Raw genomic sequence first — 17,300 nt, 5'->3', positions numbered from 1 at the left:
GGAGGACACTAACAATATCACTCAACACTTATTGTAGATAATATGTAGATTTATGGACTCCATGAAGCGGGCTAATCTATTTTGTAGTTCTGTCCGACTCACATAGCCAAGCAGAGAATTTGCAAACATTGTTATTTCTTTCTGTTTTACGGCTTTTGTATGATTATTGAACCCAATTAGATTCACACTTTAAACATAGGAACAAGGTGCAGTGTTTAAATATGGGCTAAGCTAATAATGCTAGGTAATTGTTTACTTGCTAATGTGGGCTATAGGCCTACAGGTTATTACCAACTAATGTGACTTAGCCGCCTCACCCTAACTAAATAATTTCATTAAATGAATAGGCCTAATATCAAAAACGACATCTTCAGAAGACTGCTTATGTAGCTTATCATCATGCATAAATGATTAATACATGCACATTTAAAAACCCTTTTTTTGTATGTATGTATGTATGTTTGTTTGTTGTAAAAGTAGCCTAATTCAGTCTAGATCCACACCTTAATAGGGGAAATAGGGGAAACACATGAATGCCTCTCTGCAAACAGCACAAATATGTGGCCCTTCGTTGAACAGCATTTTAATTTTCATGGGAGACAACTAGCAGAAAGACAGAAAAAAAAAAAAAAACAACGGAGCAGATTTCAGCCGGGATCATCCCTCTCAGCGGCAGAAACTGACGCGACGCCACTCCTTGTAACTATCTGAGAGCCACCTTCTTCTTCCTCAGCTCCAGTGAGCTGGATGCTGCGCTGCAGAGAGCCTCAGCCGGCTGCAGCGGAGAGAGGACCAAACCTCCGTCCACCACGACGCACAGCGGCGGCACGCACAGCTCCCTGAAGTGGGAGACAAGGCTTTGGATCTCGAAGGGCGGAGAGAATAAAGAAATAACATCAGTTTATTGTTGTTGTTTTATTTTATTTTTTTCACACGAGGATGTACTGTTTACGCTGAAAGCGGCAGAGGCGAGGACCCCGGACTTGATATTCTTTACACCGCTGCTATTCCGCTGTTTGGGTCGAGAGGAAGAGACACTACGGCCAGCAACCCAACGGATATCATCTGACAGAGAAAAGAAAAAGTGAAGCAAAGAGCTACTTTATCCGTAAGTTAACTATTTCATTTAATCGTGTGCAATTGTTTTTGCTCGGGTTGTGATGTCACGGATGTAGCCTATATGTGTATACAGTACGCATGCATTTGAAGAGTTCTGCTGACAATACTGGTCAGCAATATTCATGATGAAAAAAACATGTTAAAGGAGCTGAACTGTTCCGGATTCAGACCTTTATCTTGTCATCAGACTCAGTCACTAACTCTGCCCTTCAGTCTGGGTGATTGTTTCACTAACTTCTGCGTTTCCCTGGAGAGTGAAATGAGTGGAAATGAAGCATGATGAGGCTGATGGAGCTGATGAGTGCCAAGATGCAAAAAAAAAACAAAAAAAAACAACACAGATATTTCTAACATTTATTACACCTTGAGGAAGTGGAAGAAAAAAAAAAGCAAGCTGAAATTAAAGGTGCCCTAAAGTGAACCTTCAGCAGCATTGAAAAGGAAGAGACGTTTTGAAATGAATTTAGAGTGAAGTGGGTTTGAGGTGTTGCTGCTTTTGAAGGGAGCTCAAAGAGAGCCGTGGAAACATTTAGTGAAAGAAGAGAGCTCTCCTGCAGGGGAAGAGGCAGGTCCTTTTTTTTTTTTCCCTTCTTTTTTTTTTTTGGGGGGGGGGGAGTGCATCTTTAGGTTAGCAGAGCAGGGGGGCTTCCAACACACCACTTACCACACAAGTAGACCCACAGGAATGATCTAATCAGAGATATGCTAATTTCCCAAACTCTAATTCTGCGGCTTCGCTGCGGTTCAATGTTTAGTCTAATGCTACCATCTGACTCTGCTTGTGACAGTGGGGCTGTGCATTGTGGGCTCAGGGCTGCACAGCCTCTTGTTTGATCTTGTTGATTCGGCTGTACATGGACAAAGAGAGAGGGGTATTTTTAAGCACAGAGAAATATTATTTCCAGTATTGTGTTGAAGTGAATGTGAACTTCTTTTCAGTGACAGCAATTAGCAAGGTATGGCAGATGGAACAGAGTCTGCAAAAGGGGAAATACAACCTCTGTGAAGTGTGTCTGCTGTCAGTAAATCTCCCTGCTGCTTTGGCTTTTTTGAATTTCTAATGCAGGTCCATTAAGAGATACTAAGAATCGTCGTCTGATTATTTTAAAGCCAGTCTCTAATTTAGAGTCACTTAGGCCCCTGAAATATTTAAAACTTCTGATGATTTTAACCACAAATCTTTAGAGATTTTCTGGTTTCCCTTTTTAAAAAACAACAGGATGTAAGTTTTGCATGATTCACTTATTCCAACATTTGCCAAGAACGTTCTTCCAGTTTGGTAGTGCCTGTGTTTAATCTGTACACTTCATGTGTTTTTTTTGTATTTTTATGTTTTGAAGAATGTTTCAAAAAGTGTGACTCCTTTGTGTCAGGGACGTTGTCTGTTTTTGCAGTGCACCAGCAAGACTAGTGAACAGACCTATGTGTTATATTATACTGCTACAATGAAAACAAATTGACCTGAGTTATTAATGTAAACACAAACAGCATCAGAACATGACAAATGTAAAATAACATAATGTGGCTTTGGGGCAGAAATTTCACAGGAATAATGGGGAAAAAGTCAACAATAAGTTGAAAAAATGTGTTAATAATTTCCTGTTTAGAATAAATATGTGTTCTGCCTTTTATGGTCAGATGCTCAGAAATCTCTCGGGGGGCACTCAAGGATGGATCTGACCCCCAGGTTGAGTAACACACACTATATGAGTGTAAGTGAGAGTGGGATATGCACAGAGGAAAAGAAGCCTACTCAGTCTTTTTTTGCTTCAAGCACAATTTTGTTCACGTTCTTTGAAGGATTGTGAGTTGAGTACATCTATTTTAAACTGTTATGTCACATATCCTCTATACAGTAGTTATGCTACAGTGCAGTACAGTGCGTTTGACACATGTCGTTCGCACATGGTACAAAATCAATATTCAATTCTGCTGCGATGTAAAGAAACATTCGCTGATTCAGCATAATCATGGGGCGTTTTGTTTCTCAAATAAAAGCTGCTTTTTTTGCAAACCGATATGTTTCCTCTCAGGCTGATAAATCATTTTTAACTTAAGGCTGGTACAGTGTTTAACTGTATACTGTAATGTATTGTAATACTGTATTTATTAACAGGTGCCTTGTTAAGGGTGCTTTAGATTAAAAATACAAAATGATTTGAATCTAACCTGAAAGCCTGTGAATCAGAGCTTAAACCATGAACCCTATACGACATCATCCTACGCTGCCAGGGCTTCCTGTTTGAGTTACACAGCGTCCATTTGGAGTTAATGATGGAAGCCTAACTTGAAGGCATGCTTGTGATTTCAAATGGGCCATCATTTGCCATAATGTTAATCCAGATATATATTTCATGAGACCTAATGTGCTTAAACGATTGTCATATCAGCCCACTCCAGCGCCTAGTTTAATTTCCTGAGATCATTTGAAAATGGTTCATCTCACTGAGGGATGCAGAGTCAGAGTCAGCAGACACAGGCCTAATCAAAAAAGGAGCTTCACCTGCACATCAGGGGAATAGATGGAGGGAACCGACAGCTGTGCCTATTTCATTAGGCACGAATTAGAGGTTACCCATATCCTTATCCGATGTAAACCACTTATTTGCTTGCTATACATGCTTCAGAATGTTTGTATATCCACTTGGGGGCAGGTGTACCATGAAATTCAGATGAGTAGATTGGCTAACCTTGATGGAAAACGGAATCAGTCTTGAAGTCACAGCTGTCCCATCCTCTTAAAGGAAACAGTTATTGACATAGGGAACAGACAAGCATTTAGGGTATAGCTAATTGAAAATGACAACTCTGGCGAAAGCTAGCCCTAGGGACGTTTGAAAAAAAAATTGCATACCAGCAGTGACAACAGAGAGGCCAGGGATAGAAACTGTCTCAGCTAGACAATGGCACCCAAGGGAGTCCTATTTTCACCGACAAATCTGAGACTAATAACGTGACAAAAGGACAAAAATGTCTTGGAAGATCACACTTGGTGCTCGCATGTCCCTGCTGACTGTTTTTTTTTAATTTTTTTTATAGGATGTGAGCAAAGATATTCAAAGTCAGGGATGAGGTATCACACTGTGCAGGATGTATTGTATATGGAGCATTGTGTGTGTGTGTGTGTTTTGTTTTTTTCTCTTATCGAGTGACAAAAGGAGAAGCTGTGTGCGGGAACAACCGGGCATCCTGAAATCTGTAAACAACATGTTTTTTTTTTCACTGTCCGGAGAACGCAAGGGTGTAATTTTGTTCTCAAAACACAACAATGACTACGATTGTAGAGCCTGGGCATGTTTCCCTGCTCCGATCGGGGATGACATGCATTTGTTAGATTAAAGAAAGTATTTTTTAGGAAATGTGGGTGATCTTGACAGTGGCAAACCCGTCCTTCGCTGCCTTTCCTATCTCGCCCTTTGTTCGTGGGGAAAAAGCCCGCTGGTCCATCAGAGCCTGGAAGACGAACGTCCCTCAGGACTGATCTGACAACTTAATTTATATAATTGCTTGGAAGCATCTGCGTAAGAAAGACCGACTCTCAGCACCCTCCTCCACTTGTCACGGTTATGAATGACTTGGATATGACGGCCAATGAGTCAAACAGACAGATTTAAGTCACACAGATGTTGTCATGCTGAAGCATATGTGATCTATAAAATTAACGCAAGTTGTTAATTTGATTACAGTGAAGCATCCCCTGTATAGAAAACAGTTTGTGCCTCATATCTCGGGTTTCTGCGCTCTGAAAAGTCTCCTGTGAAGCAGCCAGCAGATTGTACAATAAATCTATGCACCATGACAAATGTGAACACATGTGAGGCAGTAATTTAATTAACATGAGCGACACTACAGCGCCTTTCTCTCTTGGTTTCTGCAGCTTTAAGGCCCATTGGTAGTTAACTGCTGATCTAAACGGCTGAAATAACTTGTTTTGGTTAAGCTAATACGTCCCACAGCCTCAAGTTGTTTAATTAAGCCGCCTCTTAATCTCTTTGTCTTTGTGCTGTCCTCATTGTGTTCAATTTCTGCAAATCACCTGCAGATACCAGCAGGTTCTCTTTGTGCCACAGCTCTGATCTGTTGTGAAAAATGTGAAAGGTTATTTACTGCATGTATGAAACCTTTTCAGTAAAGTTAAAACAAAAAGAGCAGAAAAGAAATTGTTAATTTGGCAGTTTTTTGGGGGAACAAGGTGCAAATTTTAGCTCGCAGGTGATGTTAAAATCTGCAGGGTAGCCGTCTCTACTTGAGTCCCCCAGGAGTTCTTCTTTAGTTATATCACTCGTGTGCTGAAATAGGTGCCAGTAGGTTTGATGCGTCTTTGAAAATAGTTTGTCAGTGATGTGAACATCAAGTATTTGTAGAGATGGTACAGAGAGAGGAGTGATGATGGTGATGGTGGGGAATGGCCCGGGGATGGAGTGTTTTTCAGTAGGCAGCTCCTGATTTTATGTGACAGTAAAGGGCCTTATCTTCCAGGGCCATGATGAAGCACAACACTCTTTGATTTTTTTTTTTTTTTTTTATCTTCCACGCGTCTAACAATCTCATGCTCGAGAAAGATTAGTGAGAAGAAGGTGTAAAAAAAAAAATACAAAAACGTGCTATGTTGTTCCAGGGGAGTCTAATGCAGCCGAGAGACGGGGTCTAAGGCGATATCTGCATCATGCTGATAGTACAAAACAAAAGATTAGCTGAAATTACTGAGCTACTTTTGACCCTCTGGTTCATCAAAGTCAAAAAATGTGATTTGCCTTTTGGCATGACTTCATTATTTGTGCATTAGTAAACAACAGCATGTGTAGAGAACAGTGAAAGGGAGTAAAAGGTGATGACATGTAGGTTTTTTTTGCAGTAATCTGACATTACATTTAATATAAACTCCATGTTCTCGTCCCTTAATCTACTGAGAGGCATTTTATTCCAAAATCTCTTTGTTTTTTTTTCAATGTAACAGCATCTGATTTGCAGTCTCTTTTCTACTCCACATTTACTTCTGCTCCTCATTATCTTAGACAGCACATTGATCCCCTAAAGAATAAGTCTGAGGTGCTTTTTTTTTTTTTACCCCGCTTAAAATTCATTGGCGCTCAAACCTTTCTTTACAAGTCTTCCTCGATTTCTGTGGTATCTTAATAAGTCAGGCCTCAGAAGACTTAGAGAGTAACTCTGGGCAAGCATCAACAGCGTCGACAGAAATCAAAGGCACCTCCAGAGATCAATGAGTTTTCTACTAACATTTATTATTATGCCTGATTATGTAGAAGTACCTTTTTACATTTTGATCTTTAACCCCAATGAAGATGCCTTCAGGCCCCGCTGGTTGACAGTCCTTTTGGCTGGCTCATTAATGCAAAAGAGCTCCTCAGTTTCTTGTAAAAGGAAGTCGTAGAACAAACTTCACGCGGCATCCTTGCACATTATGTTTTCAATTATTTACTCTATCTTAAATTCTGTGTTGTTGCATCATTTATATTGTTTTATTGGGGTTTTTACTGGAGCCCAATCCCAAAACGAGCCACAAATACAGTGAATTTTTTACAATGGATTTTGCACCATTAGGACTTGGCACTGGCAATGAAAAGGCTGCTTTCTCAAACAGATAACAACATTTGAGTCTGGGATTGATGCCCTCAACTCATGATCGGATACGTATCATGATATTGGGTTTACATTACGAACCAGTTTAACTAAGTCTCAGAGCTACCCTAAACATGTCTGTGAAGTGTCCTGTATTTGATCACGCCTATAAACCCCTCTAGTTCAGCCCTGCTCAGAACAGGCTGTTTCTGTAGCTTTAAATGCAAATGAGCTGTGTCTGACCACGCCCCCTCTCTGGAAGGGCTTGGGTGGCTTGGGCTGTCTTGTACTATGTCCAATTGTTTACGGTGAGAAGGCAGACTCAGAGGGCAGAACAAACACCTAGCTGTGGGGGTGTCACCCACCTGGGGGAGGGGTTACTGCCCTTTGTGATGTCATGAAGGGAAAAGCCATACTTTGATACAAGACGCATCCTTCACAATTCTCATGCATTTGAATTGTCCCTCATATGTATCGATCTTTAATTGTATCCTGAGATTTCATGACATCCCTATTTATGATTTTCTTTTTCATTCATAAATATTTCTAAAACTGACCACACTCTGCTCAGCTGTGATGTTCTGCAGACAGTGCAGAGAGTGTTTCAAACATTTGAGTCTCAGCCAACTCTGCCGGACAATCTTTCTGATGGTGCCAAGTCTAAATCACCACAAGCATTGTTTCCTGCATTGAATTTTGTGAGCAGAAGTTTCATTTCATGCAGATACTGATGTATTTGCGATAGGCCAATATCCCTGCGATAGATTTTCCAACTGATGCATCAGTCAGGCTCTAACTGTCCTTCTCACCAGCAAAACAGCACCTGCTTTTGTGGTGTTATATTTTCCTTTCTGAGGTGGGTTGTAAGTGTGGACATGTATGAATTTGTTTGGCTCTTGAAAAGGCGGTTAAAATGTTTTTCAAAGCTTTTTTTATTTTTGATCATGCATGCCATTTAGAGTTGAAATGCACGGTCTTTCAGAAGCAAGAGGAGTTTTTTTAATCCATAAAAGTAACGCCTGAGGTCACAATACCGTTCAGTCGCTCTCAGATGTCTTTTAGTCAAAGCCTTCTTAGTGTCCACTAACTCCTGGAGAAAATGCACACAGTGATGTCTCTTACAAGCCAACGGGCATTTTTGAAAACACATTAAAAGAGGAGGAGGAGAGTTTTAGGGTCACCTTTCTTACACTACTAAGTCATGCATCCTGCAGGCTCGTGATGAGTTGCTGCGTTCCACTCTCATGCCTCCTTTCTCCCGAGAGATGAGATGTGTATGGAGGTATCTGTCAGAACACAACTAACAGGGCTGCTCTGCTTAGCTGTGCCTGTGCAGTACTTCCCTGTTCATTGTGCTGTGACAAACACTGGATTCATTCTACCCATGCAAGGTAGATGTAGAATCATTCCCTCTATATCGCTCTGACATAAAGTTGCCGGTATGAAGCCATAATGATTGATGTTTAGTGATTTCATGCTAGCAGTGGCTTTCTGATGAAAATCTTGATCTAATACATTAACTATAAACACAGAAAAGGACCAACTTCAATATATATCCTGGCAACATTAACCATCATATTCTGCAGAAAACATCCGGACACAGAGAGCATGCTTTAACAAATGTAGGACTTAATACCAGCAAAATGTCCCCAAGACATTAGGATTATGTGAAGCATCATTAGGCATCGGGATAAGACAGAGGCACTGATGCATTTTAAAGGAAATAAAGCAGAGAGGGATTCTCACTCAAGCTTCTATTTAAAGCTCTTATTGAGTGTTGAATACTGATGTTTGGTTTTACACAATCTCTTGATATCAGATACAGACGGTGTGGAGAGCATCATGTATGCACTGATTATGATTTGAAACAAGCTTTACCTTCATTTTTTGCTGCGTATCGATTTATTCACGTTTGACTTTTTGATTCACGCGTCGACGCTCAACCTGCCTAATAAAGTCTCGTTAAATGATAATCGCTGAGTAAAACGTTTAAAGCAACCTGTGAGCAAAGAGTGAGGGGCTCCTCGGTTGTCTCATTTTCCTGCCGTGTGGTCGATCAATAAATGTAATATCCAATATAATGGGAGGTTAATGGAAGAAGTAACTGCATGACAGAACAATATTGTTAGCAGAAATGTAAAGTGAAATATTGAAATACAGCCTCAAGCTATTGAAGAATAAACTGTTATGAAAGAATGGTCTTAAAGATTTATTTTGTAGTGATTCTTGACTATGATTTTGTTCCTTTTCTTTTTAATCTCTGAGCTTAAATTTGTCAACAAATTGAGGCTTTTAGCTTTTAAGTTGATCAGCTAGTTAATTTTTTGGCAGAGTTTTTGGCTGCTTGTTTCAGTTTTTCTACATTTTCATAAAAAGTCATTGAGATTTGAAAGCATTACAGCAAAAGCAGCCCTTCAGATGTTTCTCGTAAACAAATAGAATTGTGTTCTCCTTCAGTCTTAGGCCCTGTCCCAATATCAGCACTTCAAACCCAAGGTCTCCCTCGAAATGTGCACTTGTTGAAAGTGCACTTCGGGGTGTAAGTGCACCAGGGACCAAAGCTGTTAAGAGCAGAATTGGGACAGTTCTGTACACATCAATTATTACGTCACTTCTGTTTGGGTTCAGCAGAGGAAACAAACCACTGGCTGTAGAAGCATTGTTTGCAGCACTGCTGCTAAAGCTGATTAGAAATCACCACCACAAACTTGTCTGCCAATGTTATGGCCATGATAACTTACTGATGCCCCTGGGTAGCATTTCTGTGCCTCGTAAACAGTCGCTCATTCTCTGCCCTGAACTTCAAAAAGTTATTCTCCATCATCTCTCTTCTCAACTTCCCTGTCTGATCAACCTGGGGACATTTGTGTTGCTTCCCCATTGGTTTGCTGATTGAAACATCACGACACTACAGAGATTCAGGGTAATAGCCTTAAGCAAAGTGAAGTCTGATTGGGACACCCTACCGCCTTGCTCTCCGTAGCGAGAACGCACAATTAGAGGGCACAAGGGTGGAAGTGCCGATATTGGGATAGGACATTACTCATCAAAACTTGTGAATGTTTGAGGTGAATTAAATGTGTAAAGAGAATTTCAAAGCCGGCTTTATTTACATCCATGATTACTAGTCTCGACTCCATTTCAGCCCTGTGTTTGCTGGCGGATGCAGAATATCTTGTCGTATTACAGCTGATTGTTGATCAGCGAAAGTGTTTAACTATTGACATGAAAGAGTGACCTCATCCAGATTACAAAAAAGATCTTCATAGCACTATACCAGTGTTAAACTCCACAGGAAACCCTTAAGGTCATTGTTTTATTTCTACCAGAGGAGATTCTTCTGATTTCTCTCGAGTGAGTACGATGAGCTCTGATTGGACCAACATTGTGAACAAGTAGACTGATTCTCTTCTCTTACAAAAATGATAGACGGTGAGATGACGGAAAACCAATGAATTGGCTTTTTCAGGTATATGATAATAAATATGAAGACCTTTATTGTCATAGCAACACCATCCACCTTTAATCAAACTGAATTTGCATAAACAGTAGTCTGCATTCATGTGTCAGGTCATGAATATGCACAACTAACAATTGATCAATTATTTGACGATGACATTTAACTTTAATAAGGTTGGAAGCGTAACAGAGTTTTTTTTTCCTTCAATTTCTAAACTATTAATATATTTTATTAAATAATTGACACACACAACTTCACACATTTCCTTAATTGTGTACTGTTAAGGAGGGGATTCAAAGTGATATTAATCCAAATGATCATGTGGATGTTCAAAACAGGCAGAAGAAGACCTTTAAAGCTGTGTCCATTATTTGAATATGTTTAATGTTACCAGCATCATGTTTTGGTCCATTGTGTTATGAATGAGTGAAAGCCATCTTTTAATCTTAATCCTGTTCTCTTACCATTGAATCCCTTATTAATAGGACTGGCAGCATTGCCTAGTTAATCACTATTAATGAAGGTCTGAAGTGAATCCATTCTTTTTTTAAATTGCGATAAATCACATGCAATTTTGTCACTTCAGCAGACCTACGATGAGCCTCTACAGAGTCTCCCTGTAGTCACAGTGATGAAAAAGAACAACACTGCTGCCTCTTTGAATGTCCCCCTACTTTATTTCAAAATAAAAGCAGGGTTGAATTCAAACTGGCAGTAAAGTACTCTCAGCCTAAGACCATACACAATTTCAAAATAAAAGCCTAAGAATTTTAAAAGCGTGTTAATGACATTTTAAATGTGATTAAAAATGTGATTGAACACGATTAATTGAAATTCAGCGATTAATCATGATTTTATAGACATTATCGTTTGACAGCCCTACTGATTCATGATGCACTGTTATCAAATTTACATAATAATTTATCTCTGATTTGTTCATTACAATTAATGGACATTGATTAAATTAATGTTAAAAGTAAATCCCAGGTGCAGCCACTAATGTTAGCCAGCGAGCAGCTTCACTACGTTGTCCAACAAATAGATGAAGGTGCTTGATCACCAAGGGAACTAGGCAGGGGGGGGGGATCACATTCAAATGAATTGAGATTTAATTAGATCTATGGATCATTGGCACAGATGTGCCATGGGATTGTGCAGCACTGCACTGGGACTGAGCATGTGACACATTCATATCTACCTGTCGGTCGGTGGCTGCTGTGCTCCTCTATTCAGCCGTGACTCTGAAAAAGTGACCACGCGTTCAAAACGCTGTCCCTGTCACAACAACCCTGACACTATCCAATGAAAGCTAGTTTCAGAGGATGAACAGAGATTGCAGGGTTTTTCCAAAAGCACCTTTACTGCCAGCTTTAACTCTATGGACAATACTATAGTTACCATAGCAACCTGTGCCTCTTGATTTGAGCAGGAGAAATCAGGTCACATTATGGATATGTTGGATGCGACCTTTGCTTAGATTCAAACCTAATAGTTTGTTTCTCTTTTCCAACCTGCCACACAGTGTGCATCTCTGCTTCTTCCCATATCTGTTTGCATGCAGTCACACATCAATATAAATGAAATCGTGGCTTTTTATCAGCATTAAAAGTGTCCTGGCTAATTGACAGGGATTGTACCATCAAAGCAAAGACTTTCTAAAGGCTATCTGTCCTTTCATTCTTCTCTCTTTTTCTCCTGTGTGTCATCACGAGGTATCTGTGTGCTGACACAAATACTGTACATACACATAGACTAATTATACAGAGGTAAGCATGTCAGATATGTTGTTAGATGCTATAACATGCAGGAAAGAAACAATCCGAGAAGCAGCTTGTTTTTTTTTTCCAACAGATAGATTTCTGAACTTGCAACTCGAGTGTAAAGCTGACAGTGTAGCTGTGTAATTATTTGTTGTGTGAAGTCATCTGTTTTTCTTACTTGCTGTTAGTAGAAAAGCAACGTTGGGCACAAAGGCACTGATAGTTGTGTTTTTTTGTCGTCTGGGTCGTAACAGCAAGTTTTGCGTTGCAGCTGTCCAATCTTCTGTTTCATTATTCTTTTACATGTTTTTTTTTTCTTTTGTTCTGTTTCCATCCTGTTAGTGCTGCACTATCCAAATAACAAAATAAAACATCAGTGTTACCTTTTTTTTTTGTTGCCAGTGTGGATTCAGATAAATTCTTTGTAAGTATCGACTGTTTTTTTGTGTGTGTTGTTAACACTGTACCATTCCTGCGTGTTAACTGTCCCGACCTGCAGGTTGTAGAGATCCAACAAAGAGCCTGGAGAGAAACAGTCCCCTCATGTGCCAGATCACATGCTCATTAAATCTCAATTTCAGCAGAGCTCATTGAAAGCACAATTGTGTGACACACACACACACAAACTGCGCTCCGTCGTTTCCTGTGAATGGGGACGAATTCAAGTGCTGAGCTTCAGGTGCTCAGAACTGGTGTGTGTGTGTTTTATGTGTGTGTCTGTGTGTGTCTGCAGCACCTGAGGATGGACAACCTTATGATTCTGCATGCATTCAGTGTGTGCACATGAGGAAGATGCATGTAAATGTATTCCATGTGATACTTCAGGCACCATCTATACATGTTTGTGTGTCATTGTGCACACAACAGAAACTTCTGGATTATTTAATGTGACGCTTCCTGTAGCAAGGTCATGATTTGTAGACGTTTAAATTAAAATAAATTAATGAATTCATATTCTGAAAGGAAAGTAATTGTCTTCAACCTTTCAATAACCCAATGCTTTTAGGGGTGGTGCTCTTTGGCAGACTCAAATGTCACACTGTAAATGTTTTTCATCTGTGGTGAGAGGAACCATTTTTAATGACGACCACTAAGTGATTCAGAGATGTTTAGATATCGGGCTACATTGCATTATCTTCAAATAAGTCTCAGCCTTTTAGTCGACCTTGGCCCCCGCGAAAGCCTTTTTGGATCCAGAAAATTCCCCTCATTGCATGATCCTGTCTGCACCCAATAATCTGACCTGAGACCTGGAATAAAACTAAACCTTGAAAAGAAAAGTTCAAGTCAGCTTTTTGAAGGATTAGAATGCTGACGCACTGTGGCACCATGAAACCATCTTTTACTCCTGACCGTTTGAGAAGACACAGTCGACATGCGTATTATAATAAACACATAAATGAACTGTATATTTAATCAGACATGGTTTTGTTCTTGACAGGCTCGTTATTTTTGAGTGTGAGCTGCCCTTTGATAACACCTCTAGACAGTAGAGTTGAGAAACATTCAAGTCTCTCGATGTTTTGTACCATTCCTCTCACCGTCTTATGAAAGGGGTCAGCTACATCGTGACCTTGTTGTGATCTTGATGGATAGCTGAGGTGGAGTGGTCATGTTTTTAACCAACAGTTTGTCAAAGTTGAGTACTTTTACAGCGGGGGATTTTCTCCAACAATAACTACACAGTATGAGATATAAAGCACCTTAGAGTAAGAGAAACAAAGAGTATGGAAACGCCTTCATGTTGAGCACGAACAGAGTCTGACTTTCACTGCGAAACAGTCGCAACAACATCAACTGTGTAGTTTCTTTTAACAACTCAGTGGGTAAGCCATTAAGTCTTTACACCCTTGTTTTCTGCAAACACCTGCTTTACCCGCTGACTGTTCTCTGCTTCTGTCTTTTAGTAGAACCCCCACCTCAGGAGGAGTTGTGTTGTTGTCAAACTGAGGTGCTATATTCCGCAGGGTGGTACTAATCTGAATCTCAGGCAGGTTTATTGACAAAGGTTAGCATATAGAAGGAACTAGTCTTGGTCTCTTTATGTAGAATACAAAGTTATAATCTAAAATACAAACAGAATAAACTCAATTAAAGATTGAAGTATAAAAACAATATAACACATGTACAAAAGGAGTAATGAATGAACAGCTGTACAGTTGTGCAGGGATGTGAAATATAATAATTTACTTTTCTGTATATCGTTTGACTCCCATTCTTTTTAATTAACACTATTTATGCTTATTGTTGCCTATAGCCATATGTCTTTCTTTTGAATATGTTAATGTTTGCTTAATATCATATCTCTCTTAATGCTCTACATTTTCTAGTGTTCTGTACTTTATATTGCTCGACTGTATGAATGGTTATGCATAAATACAATTGCCTTTTTGTGCAGAAAGCTTGCATTCTAAAATGCTTGAAAAAGCTTCTTCTTTTGAAACCTCATTGAGGACATGCACTCATATTTCCGCACTTTTTGGTGTGCTATGGATGTACGATTTCTGTTGAGGATGTTTTTTTTAATCCACTGATTATTGGAATGATGTTTATAGAGAGCCATCTTTTCTTTCATGGCTGGACGTACACTAACATCCTCCGTCTTGAGCTGCTATTTGATTTGATCAATCGTCAGATCAAAAACACTCATTACTATTCACATGTACTAACTAGAATGATCCTTCGTTAAATAATTTATGTTAAACCAAAGGAAACCTGCACTAATGTCCAATAATTTCCTTCCAATCTGTATGGGACTGTTTGAGTTTACAGCTGTGTTTTTGCAGCGTGAAATAGTTTTATCTGAATATATTACTGTTGGAGTTCAAACAGAAGGTGCACCTTCTGTTTATCTCCCTGAAACTGGTAAATATCACATGTTCAAGGAGCCCTTAGGAGAGATGCAACACTCGGAGAAGTGGGAGACAGAGCTAGTAAGTGACAAACAATAGAAGAGCAGGTGGTGCAACCTCTCAGCCAGGGGCACATCTTTCACTTCACTCAAGAGACCGCGCGCACACACACACACACACACACACACACACACACACACACACACACACACACACAAAGACAGAGGAAATATTTTGGTGCAAATATTAACATGAAGAAAACTCAAAATCTCCTGTTAAACTAAGGGGGGTTTAATCTGCACCGATGAAAGTGAATGAAGGTAGCGCTCAAATTGTTGACGCATCTCTTACTGAGCTGTTACTCTTATTTATGACGTCATTAAAGGGGCTGATCTAAACTCAGATTGTAAAGGCTGAATGGGGATGCCGTGAAGGAAGAGTAACTGCTGGTCTGATCTCACAAGGAACGGCAAACAATCACAATCAATCAGAGTAAATGTACACACAAGGACAGAAATGTGTAGTTCTGATTATTCAAAATTACAGAACAATGACTCATCGGTCGTCAAAGAGTTCCTTTTACAACTGAGAATGAAACGTTTTCAGGACAAAGCTAAAAAGCTTTTTTTTTTTTTTTTTTAAATCAGACAGTAATTGTCTCCTTGATGAATCTGAGCTGTAAATAACTGGAGGTAAACACTTTTCATTGAAAGAGCTGAAGCTTTTCACTGTGGTTACCACTTCCTGGTGTGCACCGATAGTGATCCACTAGATGACTATAGAATCTAAAAAAAGACGACCACTTCAGATGGTTTCCTGCTTATCACCTGCTCAACTCTCAAGACTATCAAGTGTAATCCTTCTTATCACGCTCACGCCTCAGACGTCTTTTCCTATTGGCAGCGTCTGTTCACCTGTCTCACGTGTCAGATTTTTTCCACACCATCGATCAGATGAACAGATGATTTTTGAGGGGAAAGATTGATCAGTGAAAAGAACGATCAGTCAAATGGTGCCCCATGTATGGAGGCCCATGTATGGAGGCTGTCATCTCAAGCGGGCGGCCCGGGTTCACATCCCACCTGTGGCTTCCTTCCCGCATGTCGTTCCCCACTCTCTCTCCCTGATTTCCCACTCTATCCACTGTCCTATGTATCCATTAAAGACACAAAAAGCCCAAAAATAAATCTTTAAAGTTAAAATAATTATTGAAAAACGTAATCCAAATGGTTTGCTGGTCACCAGTGGCCAACAGTGTGAACACACAGAACAAATCCAAGACGTGTAGAGATGCACCACCAGCCCCGCTGCTCAGTTGTTGTCTTAAATTGTGGAGTCATATTAATAAAAACCAGCCCCCCCACAAGGTTCATTTACTAAATAGTATACAGTATAGATCACAATTTTCTTGAAATGAATGATTTTGATATAATGAGGGAGAAAAGCTGTTTAAAAGTGGCGCTGCCTGTCATGACCACTCAACCAGTGAGCAGCGGCGTTGAGCGGAGCTGGGCGGTGCGTATCCATGAGTCTTGGATTCTTCCAGTGTTTCCGCACTGAAAAGCAAACCCAGCTGAGCCCTGTCAGGCCTGGCCCATGTGGGATTAGTAGTTCTGTCAAATAACCCGATGCCCAACCATGTACAGCTTAGAAAGTGAAAAATATATCTTAACTTCAATTCTTGATCTAACTGGTCGCCAGTGAGCTCAAGCAGAGTGATGTGTTCAAACCGTCTCTACGCAGTCATGAGTCTATCTGCCACATACTGCAGCAGCCGCAGGTCACGTTTGGAGCGATGAAGCGAGAATGTCATTAACAGCTCTATTTACACCCTGACGAGATAAAGAGGTTCTGATTTTGTTAGGGTTCCCCATGTGCATGAGAGCAGATTGAGCTTTATTTTGATGATCATCTAAAGACCACTGTTCAGAGTAAAATAAAAACCATGGACTCTATAGCAGCCACTTTCACATCATCTGACAAAGAGCAGAGAACGTCTTGTATTTTGGATCTGGGAGGTTAGGAGCTGAAGATGAGATTCTGTGATTTATCTGCGTTCAGATGAAGCCAGTTCTGGGATATCCAGCGTTGTATTTTGGATAGGCAGGCTTTAAGAGAAACCGAGGTTGGAGGTAACACAGTTTTCCTGACCTCTTTTTGAGCTGTACTACTACTCCCCTTTAAAAAGATCGGGCAGGTGTTTGTGCTCTGTGTAGCTCCTTGGGGGAATGATATTGTAACAGCATGGCCTTTCCTGTGGTGAGACTCTATCTGGGCTTCCAGAGAGGCTGTAGACCTGGTATGGATTTTAATCTCTACTATGGTGAATTATTTACAAAGTTCACAAGTTTTCTGTTTTTTTTTTTTTTTTTACAATGCCATTCAATGTTTGCTCAAGAAGACTTATTTTTATCGACTGTAGCTAATTATTTTTAACAGTGTAAGTTTGCCAAAGGACTAAATGAGATGCAGGGAAGATGTCGGGTGATGTTTCAAAAGATTGTTTTAATGAAAGAAAGAACAATTTCC

The 17,300-nt window shown here is 40.0% G+C and overlaps 1 protein-coding gene across 2 annotated transcripts in view; it reads left to right on the top strand.

The window, feature by feature from the left end:
- The first annotated feature begins 739 nt into the window (after positions 1-739).
- Positions 740-17,300, top strand: part of cntn5 (contactin 5) — a 108,060-nt gene continuing 91,499 nt past the window's right edge. For both annotated transcript variants that reach the window (XM_061047060.1, XM_061047059.1), the window contains exon 1: positions 740-1,108. The gene's annotated coding sequence lies outside the window, so the exon portion shown is untranslated. The remainder of the gene's footprint in view (positions 1,109-17,300) is intronic.

This window comes from Labrus mixtus, chromosome 9, assembly GCF_963584025.1.
Source record: "Labrus mixtus chromosome 9, fLabMix1.1, whole genome shotgun sequence".
Lineage (NCBI taxonomy): Eukaryota > Metazoa > Chordata > Actinopteri > Labriformes > Labridae > Labrus > Labrus mixtus.
This window is presented reverse-complemented; position numbering and strand designations above follow the sequence as displayed.